Source organism: Balaenoptera borealis (genome assembly GCF_965194805.1).
Source record: "Balaenoptera borealis genome assembly, chromosome: 6".
Taxonomy (NCBI): Eukaryota; Metazoa; Chordata; class Mammalia; order Artiodactyla; family Balaenopteridae; genus Balaenoptera; species Balaenoptera borealis.
This window is the reverse complement of record NC_138863.1, coordinates 133,822,456-133,841,400: the sequence shown is the minus strand read 5'-3', so window position 1 is coordinate 133,841,400 and position 18,945 is coordinate 133,822,456. Positions and strand designations below refer to the sequence as shown.

At 46.2% G+C, this 18,945-nt stretch overlaps 1 protein-coding gene across 6 annotated transcripts in view; it reads left to right on the top strand.

The window, feature by feature from the left end:
• RALB (RAS like proto-oncogene B) overlaps nucleotides 1-18,945 on the top strand; it is a 69,282-nt gene that overhangs the window by 27,487 nt on the left and 22,850 nt on the right. The window contains exon 2 of one of the 6 annotated variants that reach the window (XM_082395882.1): nucleotides 15,454-15,610. The exons of 4 other annotated variants lie outside the window; for them this stretch is intronic. The gene's annotated coding sequence lies outside the window, so the exon portion shown is untranslated. Of the gene's footprint in view, nucleotides 1-14,692; nucleotides 15,611-18,945 lie in introns of those variants that run through there. One more of the 6 variants, XM_082395881.1, reaches the window with a different exon arrangement.

Below are 18,945 nucleotides of genomic sequence, written 5' to 3'. Positions count from 1 at the left end.
GGGCCAGCCTGGTGCAGTGTGGGAGTGGGCTGCCCTGGGGAAGCCTGAGGGCCACTGGCATTCTTGGAGGCTAACTACCACAGTTTCCTTTTGAAGGTTTTGTTTCATATGCTTCCTGAAGTTTGTACCATAGGAGATTAAAATGCAGCTGGAGTTTTTACTATTCTAGAAACTTTTCATATTATACTTGAAACGTCATGTTCTTTCTCTGCTCCTTCATTGTCAGATGCTAGGATTAATTAGCCAAATATGCAGTAGCTTTGAAAATTAGAAATTAAAATCTCGCTAGTCCCTAAACAAAATGGAACAGCTGAGTTTTTTTTAAACCCTGGAACAAATTGGTAAAAAATTATTGCCAAAATGATCTCCCTGATGAACAGCTTAAAGTCAGTCATTAATCATCTGTGTATTTTTAAAAAATAAAACTCACTGGCAAAGTAGCTGAAAAAATCTTGGAGAATCTGGGTGATGGACACAAGGCTGTTTATTAAACGCTTCTTCCTGTCTTTATGTATGCGTGAAACTTTCCACAATAAAAAGTTTTATTGAAAAAGAGGGAGGGAGAAAAGAGGCATAATCACAGGAAAAAGTTTTCTAGAGCCCTGACGCTAAGACCAATAAATAAACTATGGCATTCCGGGGGAAAAAAAAAAAGCCTCTCCTCCAATTACCATAAAACTTTGGACAATATTTCTCTGCTTAGCAATTCTTCATTTCTCTTTTGAAACGCTAATACATTTAGCTTCTAGATGAAATCTTTCTGGAGTGTCCATACGTGGAGAGAAGAGTTTAGGGATCCTGAGACGGAAGCCTGAGTCAGTGACCTCCAGGTTTCTTTCCGTCTCTAAAAATTCTATGATTCTAGTACTTTCATGTAACAGATATCCTTTGACTCAAGCATATTTATAACAAGAGGCTTCATAAATCATGTTAAATTGTAACTTCAGCAAATGAAGTCTTCTGAGAATCGCTTCTGTTCATTCCAGCCCAGTTCAAGGCTGTTGGACTCATCAGGAGGCCAAGTGGAAAAGTCAGCACAATTTGCCGTTCCTCTCTTCCTATTTTTGGCTCTTTTCCCATCCGCTGCCCCAGTTTATGAGCTAGTGTCTTACTTTCCTTTATCCTGCCGTTTATCCTCTCCCGTTGTCCCCTCCTTCCTCCTGCCAGTCAAAACAGGAAAAGATGGGTGGCCAGTCAGCCATTGTGGAGTAGCTGATCCCATCATTAGGACTGGATTTCAGCCAGCGTGGTACCTCTCCTCACCCTTGCATATTAGGCCTTTTTTAAATCTCAAATTGCATATGTTCGTTCTGTAAAGTCTGCCGTTTTTTTAACTTCTAAAGGGGTTCTACACCCGACTCCAAGGTGGGGTGGGATGAGGGCACACCACTGAGAAACCCTCTACCACCAGCGGGGCGTCCTTTATTTCAACCCGACCGTGACACTCTCTACCCAGGGGTAGCGCCAGACTCCACAGCTCAAGGGCTCAGTCCTGCAGGACTGGCGCCGCTTCAGACACCAGTCGCGGGTCCAGGTCGTCACCTGTGCTTCCGACCAAGCGGCTACAGATCGGAGGTCCCCGTGACACCCTGATTGGGTTTCAGGTGCCAGGTCGTCGCCTGCACTCCTGACCAACTGGCTATAAACCAGAGGTTCTCACCACCCCCTGCTTGGGTTCAGCTAATTTGCGGGAGTGGCTCACGGAACTCAGGAAGCCCATTTACTCACTGGATGACCAGCTTGTTACAAAGGATGTGAATCAACAGCCAGGTGAAGGGGTGCACAGGGTGAGGTCCCAAACACAGGAGCACGTGTCCTTGTGGAGTTTGGGGCCCCCCACAGTGGCACGTGCCACCGCACGCTCTGGTTCTCCCACCTGGAAACTCTCCTCAGCGCCTTCTTTTCGGTTCTTATGGAGGCGCCGTCACACAAGCGTGGCTGATTCAATCACTGGCCATTGGTGACTGATTCAACCTCTAGCCCCTCCCTCCTTCCCAGAAATCAAGGGGTGGGGCTGAAAGTTCCAGCCCTCTTTTCAAGGCTGGTTCCCCCGGCGTCCTCAGGTGCTTCCCCCGAGTCCCCTCATTGGCCTAACCCAGTTGTGGTGGGAAGGGGCTTGTTGTGAACAAGACGCTCACGTCACCTTTATGGCTCTGAATCGTTTTCTGGAACTGAGGACAAGTGACCAAACATAACAAAAGGTGCTCCCCTTGCTCTTATCATTCAGGAGGTTCCAAGGGTTCTGGGAGCCGTGGGCCAGAAGCTGTGGACAAAGACCAAAGATGTATGAGAACTATAATTAGGTCATCTGAATGACCACATATATATTTCTCATAACTCACAGTATCATAACCTCCTAACTGGTGTAAAGCCTGTCCACCATCCCCGTGTCCACTGTCATTCCCTTAGGCCAGGCCTGCTGCATCTGCCCCATCTGCTCTGGGCCGCTCTGCTTTTCCACACTGTAGCTACCATGATCTTTTCAACTTGCAAGTCTAATTTTGTCACCCATTTGCTTGTAACACTTGGAAGGCTTTTCCGTGCACTCAGCAGAAAGTCTAAAATCCCTAAACTACTGGGCCTACTGGCCCTTACTTTCCTCTCTACCTCCGTTTCATGCCAGGCTCCGCCTCTTTCTTTCTGCTCCAGGCAGCCACGTGGATCTTTCTTCAGTTGCCTGAGCGTACCGTGCTTCCTCTTGCTTTGGGTCTTCCTAAAAGCCAGATGAGGAAAGGGTAGAGCGCGTGGAAGGGGTCCTGGGCAGGACAGTACTTGGCCTGTGCTGGGAGCTGAAGGAAGGCACACTGGCTGGGGGAAGGCCGGTGCAGGGTCTTGGGGGCGACGGTGGGTGGAGGGTTTGGGTTTCATTCATGGTGAACACGCGTCTACTTGTAGGGGCTTTTGTTTGCAGCAGGGGCTGTGTGGAGAAGAGGCTGTGGACAGGCTGAAGTGGCGATGAGAGGCCAGTGAGCAGGTCGTGGCTGGTCAGTGGTTGGTGGCTGGCTCTGGGCTCTGGAAGCAGATGGCTTTGGAGTGGGACTTGGAGGTGGAATCAGTAGAACTGGTCGTGAATTGAGGCGGCGCAGGGGCAAGAGGGGTCACAGGTGACTCCTGGGTTTCTGGTGGTAGTGATGAGTATGGCTGGCTATGGGAATCATGGAGAAGGAACAGCTTTTAAGGGGGGAAGAATCTAGAGTTCTCTTCTGGGAACATTAAGCTGGAGATTCTTGTGAGACACCCGAGCGGGGAGAGGTGGCCCAAGGCAGAGGAGGTGAAGGAGCCTGGAGGTCAGGAGAGCGCCCTGGGCTGCGTCCTGAGAGTTTGGGGGCTACAGATAAAGCTGCTGAGACGGATGAGATCCCCACAGGGGAGAGTGGGGAGGTGAGGGGGAAGGCTGAGCTCTGAGGAGGACTGACACGGGAAGCCAGGTAGAGGAGAAGGACCTGACGGGACCCCCTGCCAGGGGAGCAGCAGGGCCCGGGGGGCCGTATCTGCAGGGAGATGCAGAGGGCTCTTTGCTTGGCCCGCTAGGCGCCTCCCCCTTGCTGGGCACACTTCTGTCTCAGCGGCTGCACCCTCGTGTGAGAGGACCGGAGAGGAGAAAGAGAACTTTAGCTGGAGTCTGCAGCATGGAGTTTATCGGTGACCTTGACGGGACGGTCTCGCTGAACTTGTGCTGGGGGAGGGTGCAGGGTCAGAGCGGATTCGGACGGAGGGAAGAAGCACAAGGCCCTGCTGCTCAGAGGGGCTCTGTGGCGGGAGCAGTGTCTGGGCGGCGCTGGCAGAACCGAGTCCTGGGCTCCACCCCAGACCTGCCGAGTCAGAATGCGCGTCTGAACAAGATGCCCAGGGAATCTGCCCGAGAGGCACGGGCACAGGTAGCCAGGCCCGCAGAGAAATTGTGTCACTGGCCAGAGGGGCGTACGTGTTTAGGACGAAGGTTAAACAGAACCGTCTGTATGCTGTGGGGGAGGATCCCGTAGGGAGGCGAAGGCTGACTCGCGATGCAGGGAGAGGAGGGTGACGGCAGAGGGCCGCTCTGGGGCGAGGGGGCAGCACGGAGTCCGGAGCCTGCGTGGAGGGCTGGCCTGCAGGAGCCCGGGAGGAGGTGGGCGTGGATGCGGGCGGCTGGGGATTGGGAGGCGGAGCAATGGGGCGGCGTGCCCGGTGGCCTCTGTTTGGGGAAGATGAGGTAAGGCACTGGGGCAGAGCGAGCGTGGGGAGGGCCTGGGGAGCCTCCCAGGGAGATTTCTAGGAAGCGGGGAGTGCATGCCCGTTCCGCTTTGTGACCCTAAACGCCCGGCCTGTGACGTTTCCTGAGGCTGGTTGCGTGGCTTGCTTTCCCGCTCCGGCAGCGGGAAGGGTGGTGAGCGGGAGGGAGAGGCTGCGGGGTCTCTGCCGGGGAAGGAGGGGCGTGGGCCCGGGGGAAGGTGCTGGAGGCCAGGGCTCTCGTGTCCAGAGGCGGAGAGTGACGGCGGGCCGCCACGGGAGCCGGTGAGCTAGCGGGGTGGAGGCCGGGGCTGGCCCGTTGGAGGACACGACTCTGATGGCGGTGCGCTGCCGTGGCTTAGCTTCGGCTCCTCGGCCAGTTTCCTTCTCAAGACTTGCTAGAATATCAGAGTGATACCCCAAAGGCGAAGCGCTTACTCAGAGCCAGGTATCGCGATAGGGGTTTTCTCGTTTCTTGATAATGACCCGGAGGATACAGATCTCCTGTGTATTTTATGCATCACACGGAGGCTGAGAAAGGCAACTTAACCAAGGTCGTTAGCTCCCTAATGGCAGGCTCCAGACTTCAAGTTGAGCGGCTTTTTCTCCTGATCCACACTGCAGTTGGTATATAACTACTTTTTAAAAAGTTGTGGTGAAATATACATGACATAAAATTTACCATTTTGACATTTTTTGCGTGTACAGTTCAGTGGCGTTAAGTACATGCACGTTGTTGTGCGGTCATCACCACTGTCCCGACTCCTAAGCACTTGCATCATCCCATCTGAAACTCGGGGCCCATTGGACACTAAGTCCATCCTCCTGGCCCCGGCCCCCGGCCCCCGGCCCCCGCTGGTCTGCTTCTCATCTCTATGACTCTGACTGTTCCAGGGCCCTCGGATAAGGGGAATCACAAGGGGTTTTTCTTTTGTGGGAGCTTATTTCACTCAGCCTAATGCCTTCAAGCTTCATCCACGTTGGCATATGTCAGAATTTCATTCCTTTTAAGGCTCCATAATATTCCACTGTACGATGGGCCACATTTTGTTTTCCATTCATCCATCGATAGACACTTGGGTTGCTTCCACGTTTTAGCTATTGTGAATAATGCTGCTGCGAACGCGGGTGTACAGATATCTATTCAGGTCCCTGCTTTCCGTTCTTTGGGGTGTATGATAACTGCTTTTTGTTGTACGTTTCCTCTCAGGTCTGTGTTTTATTGATAGAGCTTGTGCTCGAGTTGCCTCTGCATTTCTGTCTCTTGATGAGCTTTCTGATCCACGAATTCCAGGACTTCGCACCACGTTTGAAGGCCTCTCCCAGCCCAGCCCAGCCCACTCACGGAGCAGCACAGTGTCCAGCTCAGGGTGGGGATGCTGAGGCAGGACGGCTGGGTGGCCACTCCCAGCCCTGCCACCGACCAGTTAAGTGACCTTCCAGGTCACATAGCTCTGTCTGCGTGCATGTGATGTGCTAGCAGATAATGCAGAAGTGGTGGTAGCACGTCTCTAAACAGGATCTTATTTGGGTTAGTCATTCGGGACGGGGCCGTGTGCGCTAGTTCCAGACTTGACCTTCAGCCGTCGGGAAGTGAAGCAGCTCCCTGTCTCCACGGTGGCCTGTGCAGGTGGAAGGAGCTCAGGTCTAAATTGGTGGCTCTCTCCAAGGCCAGTGAGATCCCCAGATTCCCTGGGGGGTGAGGGCCTGGTGGGAGAGGTGTTTATTTCAGAAATAATCACACGTTCTTAAACAACCAGAGCTTGCCAGTTACCCTCCACCATTTCTTATTGCTTAGCTTGTAGTTCAGCAGAGTCATCCTTCAAGGGAATACACTTCTCAGAGTTTACCAGTTACCACTTGTCCTTTTGAGGCCTCCCAACCCAGACGGAGAACTTGCTTTTCTTATCCACCACGGATTGAACATCTCCTAAGTGCCAGGCACACGGCACACAGGATGAATGGGCAGCTCTCGGTGTCTCTGAGGGACAGACCTCATCCAGTGCAGCCGTGGGTGGTGTTGACAGGCCTGGGAGCCTGCGTAGACTGGGAGGGTCAGCTAAGCTGGGCGGCGGGCTGTCCAGGAAGGTGGGGGAGGAGATATTCAGGCGGCCACTCCATCAGGAGGAAGGAACATGTGCCCAGAGGTACAGACCAGAGGCAGGTGCTTATGAGGAGTAACTCAGAGCTTTCTGGCTTTGTGTTAGTTAATTGAGTTTGTTTGCGTTTAAGGTTGGTTTTTTTTCCCCCCCTTTGGTGGGAGAACGGGTAAAGAGATATGCTTTAGGGAACAGAAACACCTAAAACAAATTTCCTTAGGCACACGGGAGCACTAAGTTGTTTTGCAGATCTAATTTCAGAAGAAAAAAAAAACAGCAAAAACTTGGAAAGGAACTTAGATCATTTAATTCAACTTCCTTATTTTCATAGACATGGAAACTGAGTCATACCTGCATGGGAAGATAAAAATGTTCTATTCCCGGTGCTGGGGGCAGTAGCAGCTGCACACAGGGAGGGCGCCCTGGAGTTTCCTTCTCTGAGTCAGTACACGTGGCAAAGGCCGAGACTACAGAGAGAAACTGAGCGCTCTGATGACTGCAGTTGTTTCCTGCCAGGACCGGCACTCCTGGAGTCCCCGTTTCGTGAAAAGCAGTAAGAACGTGCAAATTTACCAGCTAGAGAAGTCCATACCGAGTATCTTTGTTTGCTAGAAAGATTTGCGGGAGGGCTCAGCCGCGGCCCCCGTGAGTCTGTGGCTGTGGAGACCCCTGGCTGGGTGACCAGCAGCCCCTGGAGCTCAGGTGCTCAGAGCAGCTGTCCTGCCCTTCCCGTCAGCTGGCCGTCCAGGTTCAGCTGTCCCCTGCAGGGGCCTGGGCTCCCTTCCGAGAGGCAGATCGGGTACGAGACGGCCAGTCAGAAAGGTCGCTGCCAACCAGATAGCAATCAGATGACCATAAGTGCTCATTTAAAGCAGTGGGTGAAATGATGAGACTCTTAAAGAGTATTGAAATAACAACCTTAAGAGATTAAAATTCTTTAGTGACAAATTCTCAAACCTTAAAAAATATAAACTAATGTTATCCGCTTGTCAAACTTTGCTTTTGAAATAAGGAAGTAGTGGCTTAACAGTTTTTAGGCTTTTGACCATAAGTATCTGAAATAAGATATGAATGAATCCCCAAGTGTCAAGTTTATGCCATGCGCTAGATTTCACACCACAGTGTGGGTAAAATCCATGTTATTTAGGTTGCAGCATGATTTATGTGATGCTAAAAGGGAAATATCCCTACAGTGGCAGGATACAAGAAGGAAAGGCAGCTCTGGGGCCTGCCCTCAGGGAGCTTCAGTTATTGTGGAATGAATAGCAAAAAGCAAGTAAGTAGGAAATAAGAAAAGAACTGCAGGCTGGGGTCAGGGCAGTGAGAGGCGCAAAGGGCAGAGGTGGGGGATGTGAGGGCTGCCTGAGGCCGGGTGGTCCAGGAGGCCTCCCTGAGGACGTGATGTGAATGTGGAAGCCCACAGGACAAGGAATCGAGTCTGAGCGTTGACTGCGAGAGGCCTGAGGTTGGGAGGGGGGCGATGGTTGGGGCAGAGTAGCGGGCCACGAGGTTGGAGAGGGGAGACCTATGACGGGAGAGCAAGTTCTGGTCCTGGCGGCATCGTCCTGGTCCCTGGACATCGGCTGTGTGAGCCGATCGGTGACTTTTCTGCTTAAGCTACTTTCACCTGGGGCTTCTGTCACTGTGGACAAGAGTCCTAGACATACAAGGGGCAGAGCAGTGGGCTTCCCTGGAAGCTCCTTCGGCTGTATGTAGAGTTCACGCTTTATTCATTCAGGAGGAAGTGCTTCTGTGTCGTGTATTTCCCCCCCGGCCCTGCCTGGGTCTCAGTCCCTGGACTTGAATTGTTTGTGTACTTTCGAAGCCAGGTGTGCTGTCACCTGGTGCCCTCAGTGGGAAGGGACAGAAGTGTCAGGTAAGCAGCCTCACACCCAGAGGGTTTTTTTCCTAATTGAAGTAGAGTTGATTTACAATGTCATGTTAGTTTCATGTGTAGAGCAAAGTGATTGAGATCTATATTTATATATTCTTTTTCAGATTCTTTTCCATTATAGGTTATTATGAGATAACCTATAGCTCCCTGTGCTGTACACACACGGTAAAAGTCTATGCTTTCCCAAGAGAAACAACCTTTAAAAAATTTTCTTTCTCGTTTACTCGGGGCTCCCCTATTTCTGAAGACTTTAAAACTTCAGTGTGAATATATGGAGATGGCTGTAGTACTTGAATTTGCAGAACAGAAGTTAAATAGAAGAGTCTATGATGACTAAGACTCTCTAGTTAGGAGGTGAATATGAAGAGGAAAAGCATTCACTTGATGGGCTGAATGAAAAATAAAGAGATCGTCTCTAGGGATGACATCAGAGAGTTAAGCAGTGATATTTCTCATCTCCATCGAGATACTAGAAACTCAGGAAAATAATTTTGAATCAGTTTGTGAAAAGTGAATCAATTTTCTTAAGATAGCAATGAGCTATGGCCCTTGCAAAAACAAAGGTGGTAGAACAGTGTTATCTGTGAGACTGTCAGCTAATAGTCATTAGAAAATAAGAATTCCAGCTGAAGTTAGATTCATGGTTCCAGCCAGATGAGTATTCTAATTGCTATGGAATTAAGGTGATAACTGATTCACTTTGTTATAAAGCAGAAACGAACATACCATTATAAAGCAATTATACTCCAATAAAGATGTTAAAAAAAAAAATTAAGGTGAGAAAATGGCTCCCATCTTAGTTAATTCATTCAATTAATATTTAAATATGTTTTCTGTGATAGGTAATGGGTGAAATTGTGGTAAACAAAATACAGACTCTGTTCTCAAAGAACTCAAAATTTAATGGGATGGTTTTCAATCTAGGTGTGAATTGGAATCACCTGGACAGCCTGAGCACCTAGGTTTCCATGTGCCTAAATTAGAATCTCTAGGGGAGTGGGACCCAGGCACCTATATCTTTGTCCTCATTATTTTAAAAAACTTTTTAATGTGGAAATTTTCAAATATATATAAAAGTACAGAGACTAATATAATCAACTACCTTGTATCTATCAGTCAGCTTCAACGGTTTATGATCAGTTTATGGCTAATCTGATTTCATCTACATCCCTACTTCCTCTCTTCCCCCTTGATAACTTTGAAACAAATCCCATATATCATTTAGCTTCTTTTGTAATGAGGTTAAATGTAGTCACTTGAAATTTTTTTAAAGAATAATTCCTTAATATTATCAAATTCAGCCAGTGTTCAGAATTCCCCAGTTTTCTTGTGTGTGTGTTTGTTCAAGCTGGGATCCACATAAGGCATGTATTTCAGTCAGTTGATACGGCTCTTAGGTGTCATAATTTACAGGTTCCCTCTCCATCTTTCTTTTCTCTTGCACTTTATTTGTTGAAGAAACTGGGTGGCTTATTCCATAGAGCTTCCTACAGTCTCTGTGTTGCTGATGGTGTGTCCGTGTGGTATGTTCAGCATATTCCTCTGTCTCCTGCACCTCTGGTAAATCAGTAGTTAGATTTAGAAGCTTTTTTGTCAAGACTACATCATTGATAATTATGTGTCTTTTTCAAGGTGTCAGGTTGTCTCTTTTTGTAATGTTAGCAGCCATTGATACTAGATTTCTTAACTCATGAGGAGTTGCAAAATGGTGATAGCCCCAATTCCATCATTCCTTGATTAGTTAGAATATTTTGTAAAGGGAAACTTTGCTTCGTCTATTATTTGGTCACCTGTTAGTACAGTTTATGTAGGAGAAACAAGATACCTTTTTAATTCTTTCCCTTAATTTACCAATTTTTTTTTTTTTTTTTGGAGAATACTGGGGGCATTGTACATGAGGTTGGAAAATGGCCTCTCAAAGATTTAATTTACCAATTTTTAAAATAATGAGTTGTTTCACTAGTCCTCCAACGGTGACGAATAGGTGCTTTTTTAGTTTCATTGTGAACAAATTAGATGTGTTTCAATCCATTGCAGTTATTATCTTCATTGATCTTTAATTGTCCATCTTTGACCCATCTCTTCAACTTGGCTTCTGAGCATGCGTGTGTGCCTGTGCTTGCACAGGTGTGCATTTAAAAATTATTATTTTTGTAGCTAACAGCATTTATTGCTGAACTACAAAAAGAACCTCTGGGGAGGGCTGCCACTTTAATTGCTTACCTTCTAGAATCAATGTTCACACTAGAACAATCAGGAGACATTTCCTTAATGGAACGTGGATGAGAAATGTGCCATAGTACGAGTTATGGAAAATTATTTAAAATGCGTCCTCATTTTTATTTCTTAAAACTCTTCCCTCATCGTTCATTCATTCTTTACACGTTCTCTGGGCATTTCTAGGTCTCTGATTCACTGCAGGCCCTGGAGGCACACATAGCAATAAGACACTACCTGCCTATCTGTCCAGGGAGTGCGCGTGAGACTGTTTACTAATAACCACAAGTTTGTGTTTTGTCATTAAAAGGATAGGGATGTAGGGGTTCAGTGCTGTCGGTTCCTATTCTCACACACATGCACACTCAAATATATAGTCATTTTGTCACAACGATGTATAATTTGGTGTTAGGTGCTAGGAAATAGGAAGGCTGCATGTCGACTTTCAGTGTTAAGGGAAATGATGTCCCCTGAGTAGACAGTGTCACTGCGCTTTTCTTTGTCATTATTCAGCATTTACAGCCGCTGCAGTCTGTTTGCTGTGTTCCTTCATATTTGAGAGTGCTGTTTTTTTGGGGGGGAGGGTCCTTCATGACCTAATTTAGATCGGATTGTTCCTGATTTGGATCGTAACAGGAAGTGGTATGAACAGTTGGGATTTGTCTTGACACTTAGAATAGTGCTGCTTGTTAAAATGCAGAGTCTGATTCATAAATAATCTATGGAGACACTTTAAGACCATGAAAAGTATCCTGTTCCTCATCTAAATCTCCCCTTTAGCTTTAGCATCTTACTAATGATTCTTGCCTGAACCAGTCTTTACTCTGATAGTTGCAAAATGTTGGGGTTTTTTCCGCTTTCCCTCCTTGTACGTTTATCAGTCAGCCTTTGGTGTTCTGCTCTAAGCAGGAGCCCTCCTGTCTCCCTTTGTTTGTTTACTATTTACGATAGGTATGGATTCATGAATACCTTGTTTTTCAGTGGTTTGTTTTCATTACTGTCCTTAATTATTTTGGTGCTTAGATTGTCCCAGATTTAGGATTGTCTTCCATTTTAATTATTTAAAGGACTAAAAACTTGAATAATATTCTGAGAGACTTAAATATTATGATTATGGCCTATTAGTAATATCCAGGTCACCACCTTCAAGTCATATTATCTGGAGAAAAAGTGCTAAATGCAATTCTTTGCACGTGTACAGTGTTTGATTGTTTCCCGTGTGCTTTTGTGTACCACGTTACCCAGGACAGATGAATTTTATGAGGACTGAAGAGTACTTTTCTTCTACATTTTCAAATTCTCGTTTGATTTTCATGACAACCCTCTGATACAGACAAGGTTGACTCTACCTACTGATTTGTTCTCTCCCAGCTTAAGTTTAACAAGAGACTAATGACTGTATTAGCCCATGGGATTGGGGGGCAGTAGAAGCCACACACACTTGCGTGGTTTATGTATCTATACCGTGATTTGCATTCAGAATGTTACTTCTCAGGGGAATGTGTGTGCTTGTATTTGAATCAGTGCTAAGTGGTAGAGAGCCCCCTCTAATATTAGTGTGTCCTATAGAAATTACGTAGGAAAACCATTTCCCAGCTCTTTTGTCTCCTTGCCAAGCTACCTAAATGAAGCTGTCTTGGTTTTCTGTACGGGAGGGAACGTGTTCATTCTTCCCCATGCCTTACAGTTAGGTCGGGCTGGGGGACCCACCTGCAGTGGCTCCCTGCTTTCTCTAGGATAGATTTCTTCAGACAGCACTTTAGGCTCATTTTTAGATGAACAATCTGTCTTTTGAGACGTAATGCACTGTCACTTCCCCACGTAATGCACTGTCACTTCCCCACCCCGTCCCTGCACTTCCATGTCACGTGATACCAGACCCGCCAGCACGCTTCATGCCTCTGTTGCTTTCCACGCCTTCCGTTATGCGTGGGAAGCTTCGCTCTCTCAGCCCCTCTGCTGAGTGAACTTGGACGCCATGTCGAAGCCTTTCTAGATCTTCTTTTCCCAGAGTTCATCATGCTTTCCATCAGACCTTGTAGCATCTTTATCACTGCATGTGGGCAGTTCTATTTCCATGCTTTGTTTATACCTCTTTCCTTAGGAGATTGCGTTTTCTAAGGGCAGAGATGCACAGCTTAGCACAGAGTAGTGTTTAAATGTTTTTTTTGGACAAAAACGAAGCCCACTATAGAGCTTTCCGGTCGGTAGGTAGAGATGTATTAAAGGGTGTCTGTTGTTGTGTTTCCCAAGTCCCCGGTAAAAAACTTCCGACTGTAAGGTGTGAGCCTGCCAGAACTTGACGTTATGGGCCCCGATTCCCCTTGTTGGAAGGTCTGTGTTGTGGCTTTTGTGTACTGGCGATGAACCCAAAGAGTTCGTGGAAGAGATTAAGAGGTTTGCAAGCCCCTCGGTGTTGGTTCTGGGAGAAGTATAATTGTTTTGTAAACAGTGGACGTCTGCTGAAGTTAGGGATGGCATGTACTGATGTCTACAGTTTCCGTGGAAACACATCAAAAAGTAAGATGGATTGATGGGTGGGTCAGGGGAGGCCCGATGACTGGGTTTGCGATAAAGCAAATGGAGTAACATGTTGATTGTAGAATCCAGGGCTGCGAATATGGGTTCACTGTGCAGCTCTTCCTACTTTTCTGAAAACTTGGAACTTTTGCTAATAAAATGTTCGGGGAAGGGATAGCTGTGTTATTTTTTAAGAACATGTTTATGGGCGAGGCACATCTGTTATAAACATTAAATCGTCGACGTGACTTCCTGAGCCTCACTGACTTGTTTTCTTCCTGGTATTTCTCCTCCTCTGTAGCCACCTCCTTCACATCTCAGTTCTCCCTGTAAGAACATCCCCTGACCTGCTCTGATCTAGATGTCCCTCCTCTGTGACCCCAGAGCCCTTGGATACTTCTGCCGTAGAATTTGTCAGCCATACTATAATCGTCGACCAATCTTCTGTAACTAATCACTGGACTTTGAGTCTCTGGAGTGCAAAGACTGTTTCTGGAATGCTTTCAGTACAAGTAACAATAGACTCAGAATGGTTTAAACAAATAGGGGTTTATCATCTCCGGTTACAGGAGTCTGGAGGTCGGCGTTTGCAGTTTCCGGGATTGGTCCAGGCTGACTCTCCTGCCTTACCCCTCATCGTGTCAAGTGTTCTCGGGTTATACATACTGGAAAGAGCCACCATGGTTATTTCAGTTTTTGAGCTTTGAGCACAGATACTTTGGCAAATATCTGTGGATTTGTTGAACAGTCTTCAATCCATTTATTGTGGTTTCTTCTAGAGAAACTGACTTTGTGTTTTGAAAATAACAGCTCAGAGTTAGATGTCTACATGTGTTTGAAAGCACTCCTGCCCCTAATCTGGAAAAGGATTTCTCCATTTTCATACAACTATAATAATTCATGGAAGCAAGGCTGCTTCGGAGAAATCGTGTGATGGGTTGATGGTCTGGAGTTTCCAGCCTCAGGCACTGACCTCGGCCCTATGGTGAGCAGCTGTGGACCAGAAATTAGGCCCAAAGCAGCTTCACCTTCCTGAGCCTTTGGGGGAGGCCGGCTCCTCATCCCACTTACCCTATTTTAGTCACAATTCAAAAGTGCTTAATTATCTAGTTAATTGCTTAGAACGCTTATTAAAAAGCACGTCATTAGAAAAGGGAGAGTGGATGGCGGGTCCAGCTTGAGGGGAGCCAGCAGACATGTGATCCCACCCAGAGCAGCCGGTCACACGACTGGTTTCCATAGTGATGATGGTCCTTGAATCATCCAGAAAAGCTATGAGTATGATCAGTCTTCACTGCTTAAGAAGACAGGTAGCTATACTACGTGAAAAATAACATGCAAAACTACATAAATATGACCTCAGAAAGGTCTTAAATATAGGAATATATGGATTAAAATATAAGAATATACAGATTAAATTATGGGCAGGAAGTAACGCTGTAATAGCGAATATCTCTGGGTGATGGGATTTTTCTCTTTTTTTTAAAGATAGTTTTGTGTATTTTCTAAATTTTCTACTGAGCACCGAAGGGGGGTCAGAACATGTCACCCCAAAAGATGCCACTTTGACGTAAGGATTATTTTGAGCTGAAGGCAACTGAAAAGTAACAGACACAAAGAAAAGTTCTACCTTCCCGTGTCCACCAGGAAGGGCGGGGCGATCCTGAATCACCCAGAGGAGGCCCCCGGGGAATCGCGGTAACGCCCCTTCCTCACAGCCCGCACCCTGCGTCAGTTTCCCCCTCGCAGAAGCGCAAGGCCCCCTCGCTTGTCTTGTCACTTCCCTGCAACATCCGCTGTTCCTTGGTTAAGAGGCTCTGTGAGCCCGAGTCCCACCACCCGTGGAGACACCCCCACCGCGCTCTCCTGCGTGGATGCGAGATGCACCTGTTCAGAAGTCTCGGTTTTTCTCTCCATCTGTCTCTCGTCAGTCTGATTTTCAGGGCCCCGCCGATGAACTAAGATGGGTTTGTTTTCCCTCCCCTACATTGCTATTACTTTTCATTTTAAATACTTAAAAAAGGATTGTAGACCTTCAGAGTGATTCTTGTTCAACTCTCGGCCTCCTGATAGTGCAGTTTCCCCACATTTTGCCTCTGCCTTTGTTAAAAATGATCAAATAATACTTTTTATAGTGGCTGTCTGAAAAGTCCTACTCGTTACGGCCGCCGACTCTCCTGGTGGTTATTTCCTTAGGTGTTTCACAGGTCGGGGCTGTGGGCCCCTATTTGTGGGCTTTGGTTGTAGGAATCCTGAGCCGTCTTCACTGCGTCCCCCCGCAGAGGTTGTAGTCTAGCACCCTGAGCAGCCAGGGGTTACTTTCCGTGTTGCTTCCTGGCTTTGGGGGAGTGCTGCGGTCGCAGCTTCAGGGCACACTTTCCTGCGGCCAGGGCTCAGGCGGACACGCTTCCGTGCTGTCCTCCCCTGTGGGTGCCGTAGCGGAGCAGGTACCATCCCAGAATAGGTCTCTTTGGCATGTTACTAGTGTTAAGCTGGTTATTTTCCGGGAAACAGCAGGCGTAGAAGAAACTCTGAAAACCCAGTAGGAGTCACCTTTTTGTAAGAGACAGGGACATTTACCAGGGGAATCTCCACATGCAAGGGCGTCCGCCTCGCTGTACCAGGAACACGAGGACGACCGAATCTCTAGCAGCTCCTACGGGCGGAGAAGGTAAGGACTTCAAGGACCTTCCCCTTGTTTACCCGGCCTTCCCTGGTCACCCCTCATAACCGACTCTCCCCATCTTCAACATCCTCTTCTGCCGTTAGGCAAGGATGGGATCTAAGGTGAGGGCTTCGGCCGTTTGAACAAGGTACTCAGGTTGTCTGGGTCTCTCCCAGGTCCACATGTCACTGGACTTTGCTGGATTTTCTCCTGTTAATCTGTTTCATGTCAGTTTAATTCTTCGAGCAGAAAGAAGAGCCTGGAAGGGCAGAGGGAATGTCTTCCTCCTCAACAGTGGGCCGATGTTTTGCTCGTCCATTCTTTTTTTTTTTTTTTAATAAATTTATTTATTTATTTTATTTTTGGCTGTGTTGGGTCTTCTTCGTTGCTGGGCGCGGACTTCTCATTGCGGTGGCTTCTCTTGTTGCGGAGCACGGGCTCAGTAGTTGTGGCTCGTGGGCTCAGTAGTTGTGGCTCGCGGGCTCAGTAGTTGTTGCTCACGGGCTTCAGTAGTTGTGTCTCGCGGCCTCTAGAGCTCAGGCTCAGTAGTTGTGGCGCACGGGCTTCATTGCTCCGCAGCATGTGGGATATCCTCCCGGACCAGGGCTCGAACCTGTGTCCCCTGCGTTGGCAGGCGGGTTCTTAACCACTGCGCCGCCAGGGAAGTCCTGCTCGTCCATTCTTTACCTGAAGGTGCATTCCTTCGAGGCTCTTGGTGTCTCTGAGGGACAGACCTGTGTGTGTGTTAAATCCTAAGTTACCCAGAGCAGCAACCACCTAGGACCACAGAAATATCAGCTCTGATTTTTTTTCTCCCCAGCATTGGGATTTTTTTTTGAGCCCAGCTGTGCATTTCATAGAAGTTCTCAACCTTGGAGGTCTACTGTCATCACCTGGGAAGCTTTTAGATGTTCTCATGCCCAGGCTCCGATCCCAGGCATCCTAGACCAAACTCCATCAGAATCTCTGGGGAGGTTTTTAAAGCTCCCCAGGGATCCCCTTGTGCCACCGAGGATGGGAACCACTGATTTAAAATGATGTTGTTTTCTGTTATGCAATGGTGTGTGTGTGTGTATTTATTTTTTTTTCTACTGGCGGTATTTTCAAGTTACTTTGTCAGAAATAGGTACCCACCGTGTCTAATTAGAAAAAAAATTCTCTTAAAATGAGATAGGAAGGAAACCAGCCCTTTTAAGTTCCTGTTATATGCTAGGCACAGGGCTTCGATCTTTCACATGTGTTATCTCATTTAATACTCAGAAAAATCCTGCAGGGTGGGTAGTGGTTTACTTGTGTCTGCAAATAAGAAAACTGGCTTAGAGAAACTGAATAACTAGTGTCCAGGTCCCGCATTTCATGAATGGCAGAGCCAGACTTGGGCCCGTGACATGCCTGAGCCCATGCCCTTTTTCCTTACGCTGTGGCATCTGTGAGAGAGATTTTCCATAAAAATCGTTTAAAATAAAAATTGGCACTTGGGTTATGCAGGAGCATATGGTAGTTCTATTTTCAGTTTTTTAAGGAACCTCCATACTGTTCTCCATAGTGGCTGCAACCACTTAACATTCCCACCAACAGTGTAGGAGGGTTCCCTTTTCTCCACATCCTCTGCAGCATTTATTGTTTGTAGAATTTTTGATGGCCGTTTCTGACTGGTGTGAGGTGATACCTCATTGTAGTTTTAATTTGCATTTCTCTAATAATTAGTGATGTTGAGCATTTTTTCATGTGTTTGTTGGCCATCTGTATGTCTTCTTTGGAGAAAGGTCTAGTTAGGTCTTCTGCCCATTTTTTGATTGGGTTGGTTGTTTTTTTTTGATATTGAGTTGTATGAGCTGTTTGTAAATTTTGGAAATTAATCCCTTGTCGGTTGCTTCATTTTCATATATTTTCTCCCATTCTGTAAGGGAGAAAATTCTGTCTTTCTGTTTTGTTTATGGTTTCCTTTGCTGTGCAAAAGCTTGTCAGTTTAATTAGATGCCAAGTTTCAGGTACCTGTTAAATGTGTTTTTTCAGAATACTTTCTCTTCCCACACCGCCGAGGTTGCTCTGTTCTACTCTATCTCACTCTGATGAGGCTAAACTGATTTTTTTTTTTTCACACACACACACACACACTGTATTTTATTTTTACAAGAGATAAATAGACTGACACCAAGCATTGTACATGGATGACCACAACAAAAGCAACAATGATTGCAATTACCAAACATGAAACACACTCATACTATGTCATAATATTGGCATTCAGTCCAGTAATCCTCCACTGTAACAGCTCCTTTACTTTGCAGTGAAAATTGATTTGTATATTCTTTGCCTCTGAGTCCTTGTGGGATTTTTTTTTTTTTAATTCAGACAGAAAGTCACAAAAATTATACTCATCCTCATCAGTTCACTCAGTCCCATGTAATTAATTTTTTTTTTCATCTGGATCTTTTGTTAGCACTTTTATGAGTTCATCAGTTTTTCATTAGAGTTCTGAAAATGCTTATTCATTCAGTTCAGCAGTACAGTCAGTTACCAGAAACCTGTACTTGTCAGAGTCTTTTCCATGAATTTCTTGAAGATGAAACCCTTTTATAGGAACATATTTGCAAAATCATCAGAGTACACCCAGAACTGTCTGTAAATGACAAAAGACTTAAAAATGACCACGGTTAAAGATTTGATGAAAGTTCATAATAATGCAGTTGACAAGAAAATTAGTTATTTCTGAGATATACATTTTAAAGTAATAACTAGGATTATTACTTATAACATTATACCAGAACATATAAGATTTTTAGAAATTTCATGTAATGTCTGAAACATTTATATTAACATATTTCCATACATATTTCCATACACATACAAATATAAGATTTTTAGAAATTTCATGTAATGTCTGAAACATTTATATTAACATGTTTCCATACAAATAACCCAATGAAAGTTTAGTATTAGTTGTTTTGTTTGTTTTTTTATACTGCAGGTTCTTATTAGGCATCAATTTTATACACATCAGTGTATACATGTCAATCCCAATCGCCCAATTCAGCACACCACCATCCCCACCCCACCGCAGTTTTCCCCCCTTGGTGTCCATATGTCCATTCTCTACATCTGTGTCTCAACTTCTGCCCTGCAAACTGGCTCATCTGTACCATTTTTCTAGGTTCCACATACATGCATTAATATACGATATTTGTTTTTCTCTTTCTGACTTACTTCACTCTGTATGACAGTCTCTAGATCCATCCACGTCTCAACAAATGACTCAATTTCGTTCCTTTTTATGGCTGAGTAATATTCCATTGTATATATGTACCATAACTTCTTTATCCATTCGTCTGTTGATGGGC